The sequence below is a fragment of the Meriones unguiculatus genome, chromosome X (genome assembly GCF_030254825.1).
Source record: "Meriones unguiculatus strain TT.TT164.6M chromosome X, Bangor_MerUng_6.1, whole genome shotgun sequence".
Lineage (NCBI taxonomy): Eukaryota > Metazoa > Chordata > Mammalia > Rodentia > Muridae > Meriones > Meriones unguiculatus.
Genome location: NC_083369.1, coordinates 9,451,132 through 9,467,692, shown reverse-complemented (window position 1 = coordinate 9,467,692; position 16,561 = coordinate 9,451,132). Strand labels below are relative to the sequence as shown.

General features: G+C 36.6%; 1 protein-coding gene and 1 non-coding gene across 3 annotated transcripts in view; both read right to left on the bottom strand.

The window, feature by feature from the left end:
• The window catches only part of Rps6ka6 (ribosomal protein S6 kinase A6), a 173,116-nt gene extending 160,609 nt beyond the window's left edge, over positions 1-12,507 (bottom strand). For both annotated transcript variants that reach the window (XM_060374329.1, XM_060374330.1), the window contains exon 1: positions 12,435-12,507. The gene's annotated coding sequence lies outside the window, so the exon portion shown is untranslated. The remainder of the gene's footprint in view (positions 1-12,434) is intronic.
• LOC132650302 (U6 spliceosomal RNA) lies at positions 10,790-10,896 on the bottom strand. Its single transcript, XR_009588669.1, has one exon. It is a non-coding gene; the product is annotated as a U6 spliceosomal RNA (small nuclear RNA).
• Positions 12,508-16,561: the final 4,054 nt, after the last annotated feature.

Here is a 16,561-nt window from a genome sequence, read left to right as displayed (position 1 = left end):
ATGTTGAGAAAAATATCCACACATTTGTATAGTATTTTTTTTCTAATTTTAAACTTATTTTACCTTATTCTAATTACTAAATTTGGACAATTAGTGATTTTTAATTTTTTTCATTTTATGAAGAAATATTTATTCTCAGATTGTACTACATATCAGTGAAACATTATGCTTGTGTTGAAGAAGACTTGAAGTTCTCTTAAAGAGAGGAAATATCACTAAACCAGTAATAGTTTTAGCAGAAATTCTAATCTTTTTTTTTTTAGTTTTTTATTTTTTTTATCAGTTACATTTTATTAACTCTGTATCCCAGCCGTGTCCCGATCCCTCATTCCCTCCCAGTCCCTCTCTCCCTCCCTCATCTCCACCGTGCCCCTTTCCAAGTCCACTGATAGGGGGGACCTCCTCCCCATTCATCTGATCCTGTTTTATCAGGTATCTTCAGGACTGGCTGCAAAGCCCTCCTCTGTGGCCTAACAGGACTGCTCCTCCCTTCGGGGGTGGGGAGACCAAAGAGCCAGTCATTGAGTTCCTGTTAGAAATAGTCCCTGTTCCCCTCACTTTGGGAAACCAATTGGTTACTGAGCTACCACAGGCTACATCTGAATGGAGGTTCTAGGTTATATCCATACATGGTCCTTGGTTGAATGTCAGTCTCAGAAAAGACCCTGTGCCCAGATATAGTTGGTCCTTGTGGAGCTCCTATCCTTTCCCCATCAGACTAACTCCCCTTCTTTCTTATGATTCCCTGTACTCTGCCAAAGGTTTGGTCATGAGTCTTTGCTTTGAAAACACTGCTAGTTAGAGTCTTTCAGATGCGCTCAGTAGACTCCTGTCATACTTTCAATGCACATCCCATCTGTCTTTCTAAATGAGGATTGATCATCTTACCCCATGTCCGCTCAATTGATTATCTTTTTTAGGTGTATAGAAGAAATTCTAATCTCTATGTCATATTATTCTGGTATAGTAAGTAGTTCTTCCTTAGCATAAGTACAATAATTATTATAGTAAATATATGTTATTTGCTATATGATATGTAGGGAGTACTTTAGGTAGTATAACATACTTAATATTTATAACATTACAAAATAAATGCTGTTATAATCATCATATCATAGATATAAAGTTTAAAGATATTGAAAAATTGCTCAGTGTTAAAATCTAAAGTCCAAGAAACTAATCAGTGTTGGGTCTGAGATTCAAGTCTGCCTGACTCTACAGATCACAATTAACCACTATAAAATAATATTGGTTTATAGCATTTTATTGAATCTTATTTTCCTAAACTATAAAAAGTTTGTTAGGTGGATGCTGAGGGTCTCTTTTATCTCTAATAGACTAAGGATCTAATACCAAGTAATACTGTAACCTTGGCTATTGGCTGAGAGAGCAATAAGAGCAAACTGCAAAATGCTAGGAACAAATTACTTCCTTTATATCACATGAAAACTGCCTTGTCAAATCATGTTTTTCCTAATGATTTGAGAATAAGGAAAAATGTATAGCATCCACAAGGCTTGAGTTACATGGTCAAGGGTGGGGAGAACACCCGACATTTCACCTCGGCAAGGAAAGATCTGAGAGAAACATTCAGGTTCTCAGCTCATGAATCTATGTTTGGCAGGAAGAAAAAGACATTCTCTTTTAAAAATGGAAGAAAAATATACTTGGCCCTATAGGTAACCAGTAACAATGAATCAAAAGGTCTCCAAGCTTGTTGAGCAGAATTAAGACAGGATTGGCTTCTCAAGGAGGAAAGCCTTCGTATATTAATTGCAGTGTCATAAATAAAAATTACTAGCAGGGAGTAATACTCCAGAAGAGAAGTACATGACTGTGGTTGACATACCAAAAAGGCATGGAGCACTAGTGAGGCCAAGAGTTATTCTGGGAGTTATTCTCTCTCCACATTTTCTTCCTTTAAGACCTCCCCCGTTGTAGTTTCAACTATCACATCTATGAGGATGACTCCTAAATCTATATCTGAAATCCCATCTTATTACATTAGTTCCAAATCTGTATCTCAACTGCCCTGTGAACAATTCTACAGTGACATTTTGATGCCACTTCAAAACTGATTCATTTATTTTTTGCTCAAAGCCAATTCTTGTTAAAGTAAAGAAAGCTCTTCATAAACCACAAAGGAAAGTTTAAATATGAAATACTACTATTTCTGTTTGTCTGCTATGATTTCTGGAAATAGTTTGTGTGTGTGTGTGTGTGTGTGTGTGTGTGTAACCCAGGCTGCCCTGCAACTTTCACTCTCCTGTGGCAGCTGCCTGAATGATAGAAGGAGTTCTTACTACAATTCATGGATTATATTATCAATATGTGTAATTGTAAATGACAATATTGTTGTACTAGGAATCTAAGCATTAAACTTCAGAGTACTTGTCCAAGTCTAGGCACTTAGCTAAATCTAGTAAGAGTCTTCCTTTGTGTGATCTTTGTATTCTTAATATCATCACCTCCAAATTGATGAATCTTCAATCTTTATTTTTCACTTTACTTCAAAGAACATATATTTATAGATCATACTTGGTACATGGTAATCAAAAACTTTTAGATGAAGCAAAACAAGATGGCATATATCTGTGGTCTAAGTACTGGGAGGTGAAGGAAGTGGGATCAGGAAGTCAAGGCCACCCTGAACTGCCGTGAGACCCAGTCTTAAAAATATTAGATGTATTTTCAAATACCAGATATATCCCCTTGGTTGTTTTTCTGGAGCCTCGTTCTCCAAATATCCTGAATTAAATGAATTTCCTTTGCTAAATCAGCTTTTCCTGACTTCTCAATATTAATTATTAAACACTATAGTCTATTCAGTCGCTTAAAAAAATCTAAGTGTAAGTGTGGAAATAGAGATCAATGGTAGCGTGTACATGCACAATAACTTGGGTTTACCTTTAGCTACAAAATTAATCATAATGATTATGGAGATAGTAATAATCATCATATTCATCATCAACCCTAGAACCAAGTTGTTGCTGAAAATTTTTTATCTTTCTTCGTACCTACATCTGCTTTCTTCTGAGCCACCAACCCAAAAAAAAGCAGCTTTTAACTCACACAAACCTAGGCCTAAGTTGGCTTGACAACTTAGTGCCTGATGTTGGCCAATTTTTTAAACCGTTTTGAACCATTATTTTTTCCTTTGTAAAATGATGATGACGTACTTATTTAATGAGGTTGTTAGCTGCCATAAATGTAATTATGTAATTATTGTCTGTACAGTCCTGCTAACAAAGTAACTATCAAAAATATATACCATCTCTTCACCTCACAATTTGATTACAAGGAGCTTCTTTTTTTTCATTCATCTCTGCCATGGTCTATATTTCTTTACCCCAATGGCTTTGTGTTTAGTATGGTATACTTTAAGTTCCTTAAGGTGTAAAGTTAGGCTGCGGATTTGAGATCCTTCTTCACATTTTTTGAACAAGACCTCACTGTGCTACACATGCTGAAGTCAAACTGAACTTTGTGATCCTCCCAAGTACCTGATTGATCAGATATTAGGCACTGCACTGGCTCCCTTTTTTGATTTTGTGTATTTTTTATATAAAGACAAAAGTGGGGGATTTTTATAGTAATGTATAGATGAGAATTTGCCTCTGAGTACTGTTGTCACCACATTTTACACATTTGGAATAATGTGTTGCATTTTTAGTATTCTTAAAGAATTTTTTTAATTACTCTAGTGATTTGTTCTTTCACTCATGAGCTGTTCTTAAAATGTTTGCTTTGTAATTGTGAATTGTTTCATATCCATGCATTTGTGAATTTTTAAATTTTACTTTTCTCTTTAGTTTTAAGTTTTCTTTGACTTATATTAGTAAAACTAGTTGCTTTTTTTCAGTTTCTTTTTCTTCGTTTTTGTTCCATATCTTTATTATTATCATTTATTACAATTTATTCAATTTGTATCCCAGCTGTTTCCTTCTCCCTCATCTCCTCCCAATCCCAACCTCCTACCTTCTTCTCCCCCCATGCCCCTCCTCTAGTCCACTGATAAGGGAGGTCCTCCTCCCCTTCTATTTGACTCTAGCCTATCAGGTCTCAGTATGATTCATTGCACTTCCTTCCTCTGTGGCCTGGCAAGGCTGGAACCCCCGGGAGGAGATGATCAGAGAGCCTGTCACTGAGTTCATGCTAGAGAAATCCACTGTTCCCCTTACTAGGAAACCCACTTGGAGACTGAGTCTATGTGTTATATCTGAGCTGGGATTTTAGGTCCTCTCCATTCATTTTCCTTGGTTGGGGTATCATGAAATTTGCAGGCAAATGATAGGAACTAGAAAAGATCATCCTGAGTGAGATAACCCAGAAGCAGGAAGACACACATGGTATATGCTAACTGATAAGCAGATATTAGCTATATAATATAGAATAAACATACTAAAATCAACAACAAGGAAGACTTAGGGAAGATGCTCACTCCTCATTCAGAAGAATAAATGCGATAGACATGGGAAGCAGGAGAATACAGGGAACAGGACAGCAGCCTATCACAGAGGGCCTCTGAAAGACTGTACTGATTGAGATATGGAGGCAGAGGCTGAGACTCATAGCCAACTTTGGGCAGAGTGTAGATAATCATTATTTTTTATTGTTATTATTTACTACAATTTTTTTCACTTTGTATCCTGGCTGTAGCCCCCTCCCTCATCTCCTCCTAGTCCTATACACCCTCCCTCTTCTCCCCCTATGCTCCTACCTCTAGCCCACTGATAAGGACTCCTCCCCTACTATTTGACGCTCGCCTATCAGATCTCTACAGGACTGTTTGGATCTTCTTTCTGAGTGGCCTAGTAAGGGAGGGGGATTGATCAGAGACGAGGCAACCAAGTTCAGGCCTATCGTCACCAGTTGTTTTCATTGCTATTTCCACGAAATATCTTTATATCTATTCACTTTCAAGTTACTTGTGTCTTTGGGTCTACAGTACTATTTTAACTAGGTGTAAGAGTGCACAAATATAATCTCAATATTCAGAAAGAAGAGACAGAATAATTGACATAAATTTTTAGACTATCCTTGTATACATAGTGAGTTTCAGTCAAGCCTGGGCTATAGAGTGAAGCCTATTGTAGGCAGCATATAGATGGATCGCATATTTTTGTCTTTATATATCTTTATCTCTCAGTTGTTTAAGCCATTTACAGATAAATGTTCACCAATATTTATGAACTTCTGCTATTTTCCTATTTTAAAATGTATTTTTATCTATTCTTTAAGAATTTCATACATGCATGCAATGTATTTTGATTGTATTTACCCCCAATCTCTTTTCAAATTTCTCCTAAATGCCTCCATGAATCATGACTCTCTCCCAAGTCCATGTCTTTTTTTGTAAGCCTCCATGCCCAGTTATTGCTTTCCACATGTGTACATGTTTAGGGCAATCCTAGAACACTGACAAACTATGGGGTAGCACGTTTCTGAAAACCAGATCTCCATTCTCCTTTATTTATGCCAGTTTGCATGTGTCTCTGTGTGTGTTTCTTTGTTCCTCTACTATTATATTTTTGCCTTTGATTAATATTTTCTAGTGCACCTTTTGTCTTCCTCTTCATTTTCTTTATTGTATATGTTATAGTTAATTTAGTAGTTACCATGTAGGTTATAGTTAACATAAAATTTATAATAAACTAGGTTGAATTGATACCAAATGAAATTTGAACATTAGCCATGCCCTACTCCAGCTCCAGCTTCTGTCCAACTAGAGCGCCGCCCTTTTCCCTCACATGAATTTAATTTTTCTATGTATTTAATATTTGTATGTATACTCTTTAACATTGATTGTGATTTCTTCTTGTGTTTGTCTTTTAAACTGTGTATGAAATAAATATAGGACTTACAAATAAAATACAGTAATTCTAAAAATATACTAAATCTAAGTGTAGAGTTAAATTTATTAGAGATCTTTTTTTGTACAACTTTAAGGTGTATGTTTTTTCTTTTCTTTTTAGTCCAAAGCATTCCTTTTGCCACTTTCTTTGGGGATTATGTATGTAGTTATGATTCACTACATTCCTTTATCTTTCATATATCTTGGGATGTCTCAATATCTATTTTGCTTTTGAACAACAGTTTCACAAGCATAATATTTTCAGTTAACATGTGAGCCAGCAACCCTGTTTCTGGGTATATAACTGAAGGAATTGCAAGCAAAGTTTTCAACAGAAATCTGCAAAATGTTAATAAAAGGAATTAAGGAAAAATAATATTTGAATATTAATAAGCTAGAAAGATCAAGAATTTCAGTAAAAAATTTATAACTAAATTAATTAAATAGAAGAAAATTATATGATAATCATGGTGAGTTCAAAGGCAAAGAAATATCATTAAAAAGAAAATGACACAGGAGAATAACAAAATGAGCTAGTAAATATACTATAAAAGAGAATAATATCTATAAATGGAATAAAACATTAGAAAAATTAACAAGCAAAATTCCTAAACTAATGCAAGGATTTGATTTGCAAATCTAAAGGCTACACTCTGTATTTTAAGTAAATTTAATATATTAATTGAAAAGTTGTATACTATTATATCTTTAAATTTTAAGAAAACAGTCAAAACCAGAAAGCAAATCATGTGCACACACACACACACACACACAAAACCCTGCCTGATTATCAGATATGTTGCACCCCTTCAGATACAGCTAATATCAGAAATCAATAGGAAAGTATCTATAACATTCTGATGCACAGAATGAATCAAAAGTACTAGCTAAGTTGTTTGATGATGTAAATTTCTGCATTAGTAGTAGTTGTCATGAGGTGTGCATGTGATTGTCTATGGTGTATATGCGTTGATGTGTGCAGCCGTGTGCACATATGGAGGTGAAAGGACAACTTGTGGAATTAATTTTTCCCTTCCACTTTGATCTGGGTTCCAAGTATGTAACTTCAGTTGGCAGGTTTGTGCAGCAACTGCCTATTGAACCATCTGACAAATTTCTTCTTTCCTTCCTTTTAGCCTTCCTTATTTCTTTTTTCCTTTGTTTTGTTTGTTTTTGAGACAGTCTTGCTATGTGACCCAGGCAAGCCTCAAAATCACTGTCCTCCTTCCTCAGTTTAGTAACTACTGGGCTTATAAGTGTAAGTCCCTATGTTTGACTTAATAGGGATTTTAAGCCTGAAATAACTAAGAAGGCATAACAACCATGAATCTTTCTTGAGGGAGAAAAATAATTACTGAATGATGAAATATGTCATTGAAATGATGAATGACTAACCAACAAAAAAGATTGTGTCAACTATAAAGAAAAGATTGGTATTAAATATTCAGTTTACTTAAGCATAGCCTCAAGAATAAACTATAGGGTTTATGGTTACACAGCAGGCTACCAATGTAATATAATGATAAAATTATAAATGATATGTATTGTAATTATTTGTACATATATTATATGTCACACAAGTAAGGGTAAAAAAATCACACAATCATAAAATGGTGGAAGAAAGTACAAGAAATATAAAAATATTACTTCCCCAAACTTTTATATCAGGGCATCAAGATATATTATGTAAAACTGAAGCACAAAATTAGTAATTCTGATTATGAAATTTATTTTTAATTCTACATTTTACATTGGTTATTAATAAGACCAATTAATGTATGATTATTATGAAGGTCACCAACCCTCATTTATGAACAAAGGAAGAAAGTATATTAGAAGACTAGAGAAAAGGCTTGGATGGCTCAATTGATAAGGCTCATGACTGAATCTTGGAAGACTAGCGGTAAGAGCTGTATAATTCCAATTAAAGATCATCCAGAACTACCAAATATATTACTACACAGTAATCCCTAAAATGCCATAGCCTCACCAGGACCTAAAAAGCAAAGGTAGATGTTACGAATCTGACTCCCTCTTGTGGAAGAGTGGAGGAAAGGACTGAGGGAGCCAGAGGGCTCAAAGATACCACAAGAAGACTTATTAAGCTGGGCCCCAGTGGGGGCTCACAGAGACTGAACCGCCAACTAAAGAGCATGCACTGTACCAGGAGTGGTGCTACATGCCTATAATCTCAGCACTCTGGGAATCAGAGGCAGGCGAATTTCTATGAGTTCGAAGCCATCTTGGTCTACAAATTGAGTCCAGGACAGCCAGGGCTACACAGGGAAACCCTGGAGAGAGAGAGAGAGAGAGAGAGAGAGAGAGAGAGAGAGAGAGAGAGAGAGAGAGAGAGAGAGAGAGAGAGAGAGAGAACGAGAGAGAGAACAGAACATGCTTGGTTGGGCTGGGCCTACACTCTTTACACGTTTGTAGCAGGTGTGAAGCTTGGTCTTCATGTAGGTCAGCTAACAACTGGAGTGGGGAGTCCTCTCTGACTCGGCTGCCCTTTGGATCTCTTTCCCCTAGCTGGGCTGCCTTGTCTGGCTTCAGTCAGAGAGGATGCACTTAGTCCTGCAGCAACTTGATGTGACTCGGTGGGTTGGTACCCATGTGGGGGCTCCCTTTGTCTGAGGAGAAGGGGAGAGGCGAGTGAGAGGAAGGGGGTGTGAGGGTGGGATTGAGAGGAGAAGAGGGAGGGGGGCTGCTATCAGGATGTCGAGTGAATAAATAAATAAATGAAAAGAAAAGAAAAGAAAAAAAGAATCTGACTCCCTAGAGACTTAGGTGTGTTAACCAGATAAATAAGTCACTTTTAAGTAGCACTGAAGTACACTAAGAAGGTGAATTCAGGATTCCTTACTGCGTCCAAGAGGGGAAAGAATGTCATTTTATGAGAATTGCTAAGAGTACAATGATTAAGGAATAGTTAAAGATAAACACTAGGGCAAGGGTAAAAACTGGATGAGGGCAGATGACCAAAGGTAAACAGACAAGGTATATCTTCACATCTTCACAGGACAAAGTTCCTTTTGGAAGTTTCCAGAGCAGTGAACTATGAGGTAAGTCCTGGGTCCACTGCAACTTTACTATCTAAGTGACTTTGGACACATCGTTTAAACTCTAAACTCCAGAGACCTCTACTTTCTGAGCACTATGGATATTCTTGATAGTTTGTATTTTGTTGAGGCTACCCAGGATCCCTCTCTTCCAGGGCAGGCTGCATGCAGAACAAAGACTCATAACCAGGATTACTAGACAGACATTTAAAAATTATTATTTAAATTTATTTTTTAATTTATTCACTTTACATCCCAAATGTACCCCCTCTCTCATTTCATACCGACCCCCCTTCCTCCCTCTTCACCCCTATTCTCTTCCCCTTGTCCTCAGAAAGGGGGAGCCCTCCTCCCCTACAAGCTGACCCCATCATATCAAGTCTCATCAAGACTGCCTGCATCCTGTTCCTCTGTGGCCTGGCAAGGCTGCCCAGCCAGGGGGAAGTGATCAAAGATCAGGCAACCAAGTCCAAGTCAGAGACTGCCCCTACTCCCCTTACTAAGGAACCCACACAGAGAAGAAGCTGCCCATGGGATATATCTGAGCAGGGGCCTATGTCTTCTCCATGCATGGTCCTTGGTTGGAGCATCAGTCTCTGCAAGTGCCCTTGGGCCCAGATGTATTTGCTCTGTTGGTCTTCTTGTGGAGCTCCTTTTATTCACATTTTATTCATAGCTTTTGGCAAAGCTCTGAAACTGACAAGGCTTATGATTAAAATCCTCCCATCTCCCTGATTTCAGGTGAAACTATGCCACTTTCTTAGGTGGGTGGACACTCATCATCCTACTGCTTGCTTCAATTCTTGCCCTAATCTTTCACCAGGTAATCTAAAGTCCTTCAAAGATTGGCTGATAGTAGCTCAAATGCTAAAGGTGGAGCAGAGATTAGGGAAGCATTTATGGGGAGGAGAGATTTTTAACCTAGTGGGATTATGTAGGCAAAGGGAATAGTCCAGTTTGCTGGACACACAGGGTAGATTTCTGAGAGAAAAGCTTAGCAAGGTTAGATTAGGAGCAAATTGTGGGGACTTTGTTCTACTGGGTAAATGCTTTTAAAATTAACTTGTTTGACAATGAGGAGGTTTTGAAAGTTTTGTCTAAGGAGTGATAGGAGCAGGATGAAGTGCTGTTCTCTGAAAAGCTCCAGTTAAAAAGTAAATCGTGTTCACAGAGAGGACAATGCTTTAGTTCATTAACACTTATTAACAGCAACACCTTAGAAAGATTCACTATAAAGGAGCAAGGTGCCTTAAGGGACTGGGTCACAGGCATGGGGTAAGGTAATATTGATTTTGAAGGAAAAAGGGAACAGCTTTGTGCCTAGGGTGTACCTAGGATGGGGGATAAGAACTTCTCCTATGGTGTCAAACCTCTACTTTGCCATCAACCTCCTATTTGAGAAACAAATAAATAATGCATTATAGTTCTTTAGCCTCATCTTTCTCATAACCTCCTTTGAAAAATCTAAAACGGGAATAATGCCTGTTTTGTCTAGCAAATATTTTTGATGAAAGACAACAAAGGTCAAATGAGGTGGCAGGTGTTATAGCATTTTGCAAGTGACAAAATGTTGGAATAGTATAAATGATATAGCTTGTTTTTCTACATCATAGTATCTAACAGATATTAACATGTATTTAAATTTAAATTTGTTATAGTACTTAATGTATTTTAAAAGGTTTATATGCAGCTGAAAATCTCTTAAACAACAAAGACCAAAATAAGAAAAAAACAGTCAGTGGTCAATTTAACTTAGATTTCAGAAGATATAAGGATGCTTAAGAGAGAGAACAATTATTTAGCTTTACTTTTATAATAGCTTCTGAAAGATATATGCGCGCGCGCGCGTTTGTGTGTGTGAGTGTGTGTGTGTGTGTGTGTGTGTGTGTATTGCTTCACGAATTTGCGTGTCATCCTTGCGCAGGGGCCATGCTAATCTTCTCTGTATCGTTCCAATTTTAGTATATGTGCTGCCGAAGTGAGCACGTGTGTGTACTGCTAATATGCAATTTTTACTTTATCCTATTGTTAATGAGTAAGTAAATACAGGCTTAGAGTACTGCTCTGTGCTATTTAACTGAAAATAAGTGATGCAGTGTGATTTGCTTATTAAAATAATTTATTGCCTTTAGTTTTTAAAATAGTAAGTGGTAAATTATTTTGCTCAAAATATTTTATATCAGGAGTTATCAGTTTCATTATGCCTGGTTTTATTTTTGCTGAAGCTAGGTGATCATTTTGGATTAACTAAATTTAATGAGGATAAAATCTAGTTTTTCCTTTAAAAAAATCTAGTTTTATTTTCAAGCCTACCATTGAGCATTGTAAAGCTCCGTGACAGTGACTTGTGCTGCCCTGTATTTGCAATGACTTGTTCTTTGTCTTCCTCCTACTTGTCTGATTCCTCAACTATAGCTCATCTTGTTTGAGCACCTCTAACTTCATAAAATGCTCTAAAATTGATATAAATCAATGAAATACAGAGGAGCAAAAGAAGAAATGAGATTGACCTATGGAACGCTCAGTTCTCAGAAAAGCAGAGATACATTTTGAGTTCACAGACCTCAGTTCTAGTCCTACTTGGATACTTACTGCTTTTACTAAGTCACTTTCCTCTTCTGAGCCAGTTTTTCTATATGCAAAATAAGTGACCTTAGTGGATTATATTGAAGACATATTCTTTCTCCATCAGCTGAACTTCCATATGTGAGACTATACTGAAAAAAAAAAAAAATCCTGCCTATTGCCCATAGTGAGTGATAGCAAAAAGCATGCAAATACGTGCTGGACCCCATAATTTCATTATTTTATATAGAAATCGTGGAAAAATAATATGGAAAAAGGCCACTGGACTAAGTATTCAGTTTGTGAGGTAAGAACATTTTGATAGTGTACTAAACCTTTCCAAACACTTAGTATTTAAGTTTATCACAACCTACAGAGCAAGCCATATATGATGGCACATGCTTATAATCCAAACACCAAGAAAGCTAAGGCTGGAAGATCTTGAATTATGTGCCAACCTGAGCTAAATGATGACACACAGTGTCAAAAGAAAGTGTAACTCTTGTAGGAGTTGATGGATATCTTATTATAGTGCATTTTCCAGAACTCCGTTCTAGACCTCCTGAATAAAAAACTCTTGCAAAGGTGGAAACTGAGATTCCATTCACTAAATAGCTCCTTAGCTCAACTTTAACACTTTGATTACAACACAGTACTTGCTGTAGGAGTGCAAGTGATGAGTTTTTATTAGGGAACTCAGCATTTGAAAACAAAAGCCCTGCTTGCAGAGCAACATGAAAAAAAATGTGTAAGTAACAGCTGTACATAGTAATATATACCTATACTCCTAGTGCTTGTGAGACAGTGGTAGGAAGTGAAAGTTCAACACAATCTAGGACTACACATCGAGATTCTATTTTGAAATTGAAAAACAGAATAAAAATTTAAAATACACAGTATAAAAATTAAAATTAAAAAATTAGCAAACACGGTAAGCTTGAAACAAACTATAAGATTACCTGAGAATTGGCCTGAGTGTATCTCAGTTGGTAGTGTGTTTTCTTAGAAGGGTGTGTCCTAAGTCTGACACCAGCCCTGAAGAAAAAGAAAGATTGTACAGAGAAGAAAAGTGACATTTAACATTTTAGATATACAAAAAAAAAAAAAAAACAAAACGAAGCAAAACAACAACAACAACCTTGTAACAACATTTTCAAGACTATCCCTATTTGCTCAGAAACCAAACTACATGAACACTGAAATCTCCTTTATAAAAGTACTGTATTTGCAAATAACCTACATGTATTATCCCAGATATTTTAAAAGCTCTCTAGGCCACTTATACCTAATACAATGTCAAGTCTCTATAAATGGTTATTATACTGTATTATTCAGAAAACAATGGCAATACATGTTCAGTACAGATGGGATTAAAAGTACATTTTCAGTGAGACATCAGTTTAATTCACTGATGTAAAACCCATAGACAGAGGAAGTATAACGGTATCCATTGCATTTTTTTAGAAGACAGGACCATGACTCTGCTTACAGAAGGTGTCGGAATTTTTCCTTTGAAAAGTAAGATTTCCTGATAGTCTTTTAAAGCCAACTCATGACCAGCGGTTTCTCTGTGCTTGAGGCGCCTGGTAGGAGAAAGAGTGGGGAAAAAAAAAAAAAAAAAAAAAAAAAACGAAGAAAATGAAAGAGAAATCGAGAGAAAGAAAGAGGGGAGGAAGGCAAAACTAAGTCATGTAAAATACAAATTAATTAAATAAACCCGGAAAGAATTGAAAACCGATAGGCAAAGGGCTTTTTAGTTAAAGTAATTTCTCATATAAAAGAAAAAAATTAGTTTGACTTGGTGTCTAACCTGCAACAGGATCCACTGGAGGTCTTGGTGTTCATACAAATGACTCTCTTCATGTAGTGCAGAGCTCATTTCAGGGGTGCTTTCGCTTTAGAATGCTTTCAAAGAGGTGGTACTTAAAAGAAAGCATCCAAAGCTTTTTGCTATAGCTATATACTAATTTACCAGACAGACAAATCCCTCTAGGTGACAATGTTAACCCGAGGTACAATGAAGAGCTCTATCTTGTGACTTTAGGACAAAGGGGCATCCCACCCAGAATTATACTCCCTACTAGGCTATCTAAAATTCCCAGTCTCTGTTAAAATGCAAATATCATTCCTGGAAGCAGTAACACATTAACCAGTTCACACTATTAACATTAAATAGTTTCCCAGATGAGTTTTAGCAGGTTTTCTTGCAACAAGGTTCTAAGAGCATGGAATAAATCCCAGGAAATTTAGATTCTTTTTTTTGGGGGGGGTGGGGGAGGAAGGAGACAAGGAAAAGAGGAAGGTAATGAGAAAAATACTAGGCAGTCCTTTCAGAAGGAAGGCCTTTAGCCAGCCATCTGGGTTTGTGGAAAGTTTGGAAAAGGGAACAAATAACAGAAAATGCTGCGGGCCAAGAAGATGAGGTGGACAGAGAAAAAGCTATGAAAACCAATTTTATTAATGACTAGGTGTGAGTTCTCTAGAGTTCAGTACTTTCATTGATAAAATAAGGGAGATTGATTAGATAATATCAGCACTCCTTTGGGGAGTTACTTTCTAGGATTATTTGCCTGGAATTGTTTTGCTCCCAATGAAAGACCTTTAGCTACTAAGCTGGATTCCTAGGACCTTAGCAGGTAACAAGCATTGTGATTTGGAATGTGAGACAAAGAAAAGATTTAGTATAATAACTTGCTGCCTGTTTTCTTTGCAGATAAAATTCCAATAAATCACCAATTGGTTTGGAATTAGTAAAGAAACTGTACTCACACAGAGTCTAGATGCCTATATAAAGGATGAATATCTAGAAAGAATGTATAAAGTTTTACAGTTCCAACTTTTTTGTGACAAATGAGACCGATGAACAGTAATAGTTCTCGCTGAGCCGGCAGTCAAAGAAAGGTAAAGCTCACAGATCATTATCCTGATGAGATCACAAAATTCACAAAGAAATGTTTTGGTCATTGTATAAGAGTTATCTCACAACAGTTAATGTCACTGTAGAGTATATGTGTGTGTGTGTGAGGAAGAGAGAGAAAGAGGCAGTGACGGAGACACACACACAGAATATAAGCACTCCTTCAGGGGCTTACATTTTAGGATATTTTTTTCTTCACAATTTTTTGATACCCAACAAAAGACGTTTAGCTACTGTGAAAGTTGAATTCCTAGACCTTGTCAGGTAACAAGTACTGTGATTAGAAATATGAGATTAAGAAAACTTCAGTAATAATAATAATAATAATAATGAATATATTTAGTAGTGTGTAATACACCCTTTCAACTTTGCAGCTATTTATCTGAAAAAAGAATTTATTATCTGTATCTTTGCTAAATTTACAAAAAATAAATAGAGTATAGAAGTTTAATAACTTTTAATTCTCTAATTCAAAATGGAGGGCAAAGAAAAATCTATTTTCAATAAAAGAAAACAATGAATTAGTTCCTAGAGAGTTGAGCTGCTTAGTCCTACAAATAGAATAGTTCTATAAACAATTTAGCCCAACCATTTAATTAAACATGATAAAGTGAACCAGATGCAAAGCAGGTGTCCTGGGTTCCTTCAGGGCCATCATGCCATCATGTAGAGAATGTGTTTCCTAGAGCTGCAGGTATAGGTTTGAACATATAAGCTATTATGTCCTAGGCAGATTATCTAAAATTCACTATTAAGCATTCTTAGGCTGTGGTTTTGTTTTCCTCATCTGTATAGAAGTTCTGATATTACAGGGTAAAAGAATCTCTAATTCATGTATTGAGAAACAGTATAACAACAAAGTGTTTAAGGGAAAAACAAAGGGTTTAAGATGTCTCCATAGGTAAGGATGAGATTAGCAAAACAGAGCAAGTGAATTAAGAAGAGCAAAAAGTGTAGAAAGCATATCTATTTTTAAGCAAAATTATGACTATAGTTTTTCTTGAATATTGTTAGCATTCTCTCCTCTAGCCTTTTTTTTATTACAATACCAGATATTTCACTTGTGGGGCTTGTACATGTTAGGAAAGCACTCTAAACTGTGGGCTATGTCTCCAGCCCTTAGTGGTAGTAATTCTACCTCCCTTCTTTGCCTTTAGTAGAGTAAAGCATAGAGTAAAATGAAAGCACAAATAAGAGAAACTGAAAGCTACATAAGCCATACCTGGGTGCAGTTCCCTCTGGGGTTCTTGTATTCTATAAGACAGTCATACTTATCTTCTTTACAATAAATATCTGACTCCTAGGTAGGTTCTCAAAATTAGTTGTTCTTTTTACATTAAAAAAAAATCACATTGTAACCAAGTGCGGTGGTACACGCCTGTAATCTCTGCATGCAGGGAGGCAGAGGGATGCAAATCACTGTGAGTTTGAGACCAGCCTGGCCTACAAAGCACCTCCAAAACAGCCAAGGCTACACAGAGCAACCTTGTCTCAAAAAAACACACTGTGGGTTAGAGTGGCTTAGAAATCACTGCACCCCAGGCTGGCCTTGAACTCATGGCAGTCTTCCTGCCTGTGATTTTGAGTGCTGGGATTGCAAGTATAAGCTACCGATTTCAGCTTAATTTATAAAGTTCTTAGTGATTAAAACAAAGGACCTTCCTAATCCTTTCAAATGATACAATTCAGGCAAATTTTACTCTTGAAGTAGGTTCAATGGTATACAGAAGCTTCGCCATATATTTAAACTGAAGACTTCAAAAAGTGAACATTCATAAGAATCCTTGCACTCTGCCCGAAGTTTGGCTATGACACTCACCATCTGCCTTGATACCCTGCTGGGTAGAGCCTTTCAGAGGCCCTCTGTGGGAGGATCCTGTCCTGATGCCTGTTTTCTCCCTCTTCTGATATCTGTCCCATTTGCCTTTCTGAACGACAATTGAACATCTTACCCAGGGTCCTCGCTTTTAATTAGTTTCTTTAGATGTACAGATTTTAGTATGTTTATCCTCATATGTCTAGTATCTACTTATAAGTGAGTATATACCATGTCTGTCTTTCTGTTTCTGGAATACCTCACTCAGGATGATCTTTTCTAGTTACCACTCATTTACCTGCAAAGTTCATGATTTCCTTGTTTTTAGTTGCTGAGTTGTATTCCATTGTGTA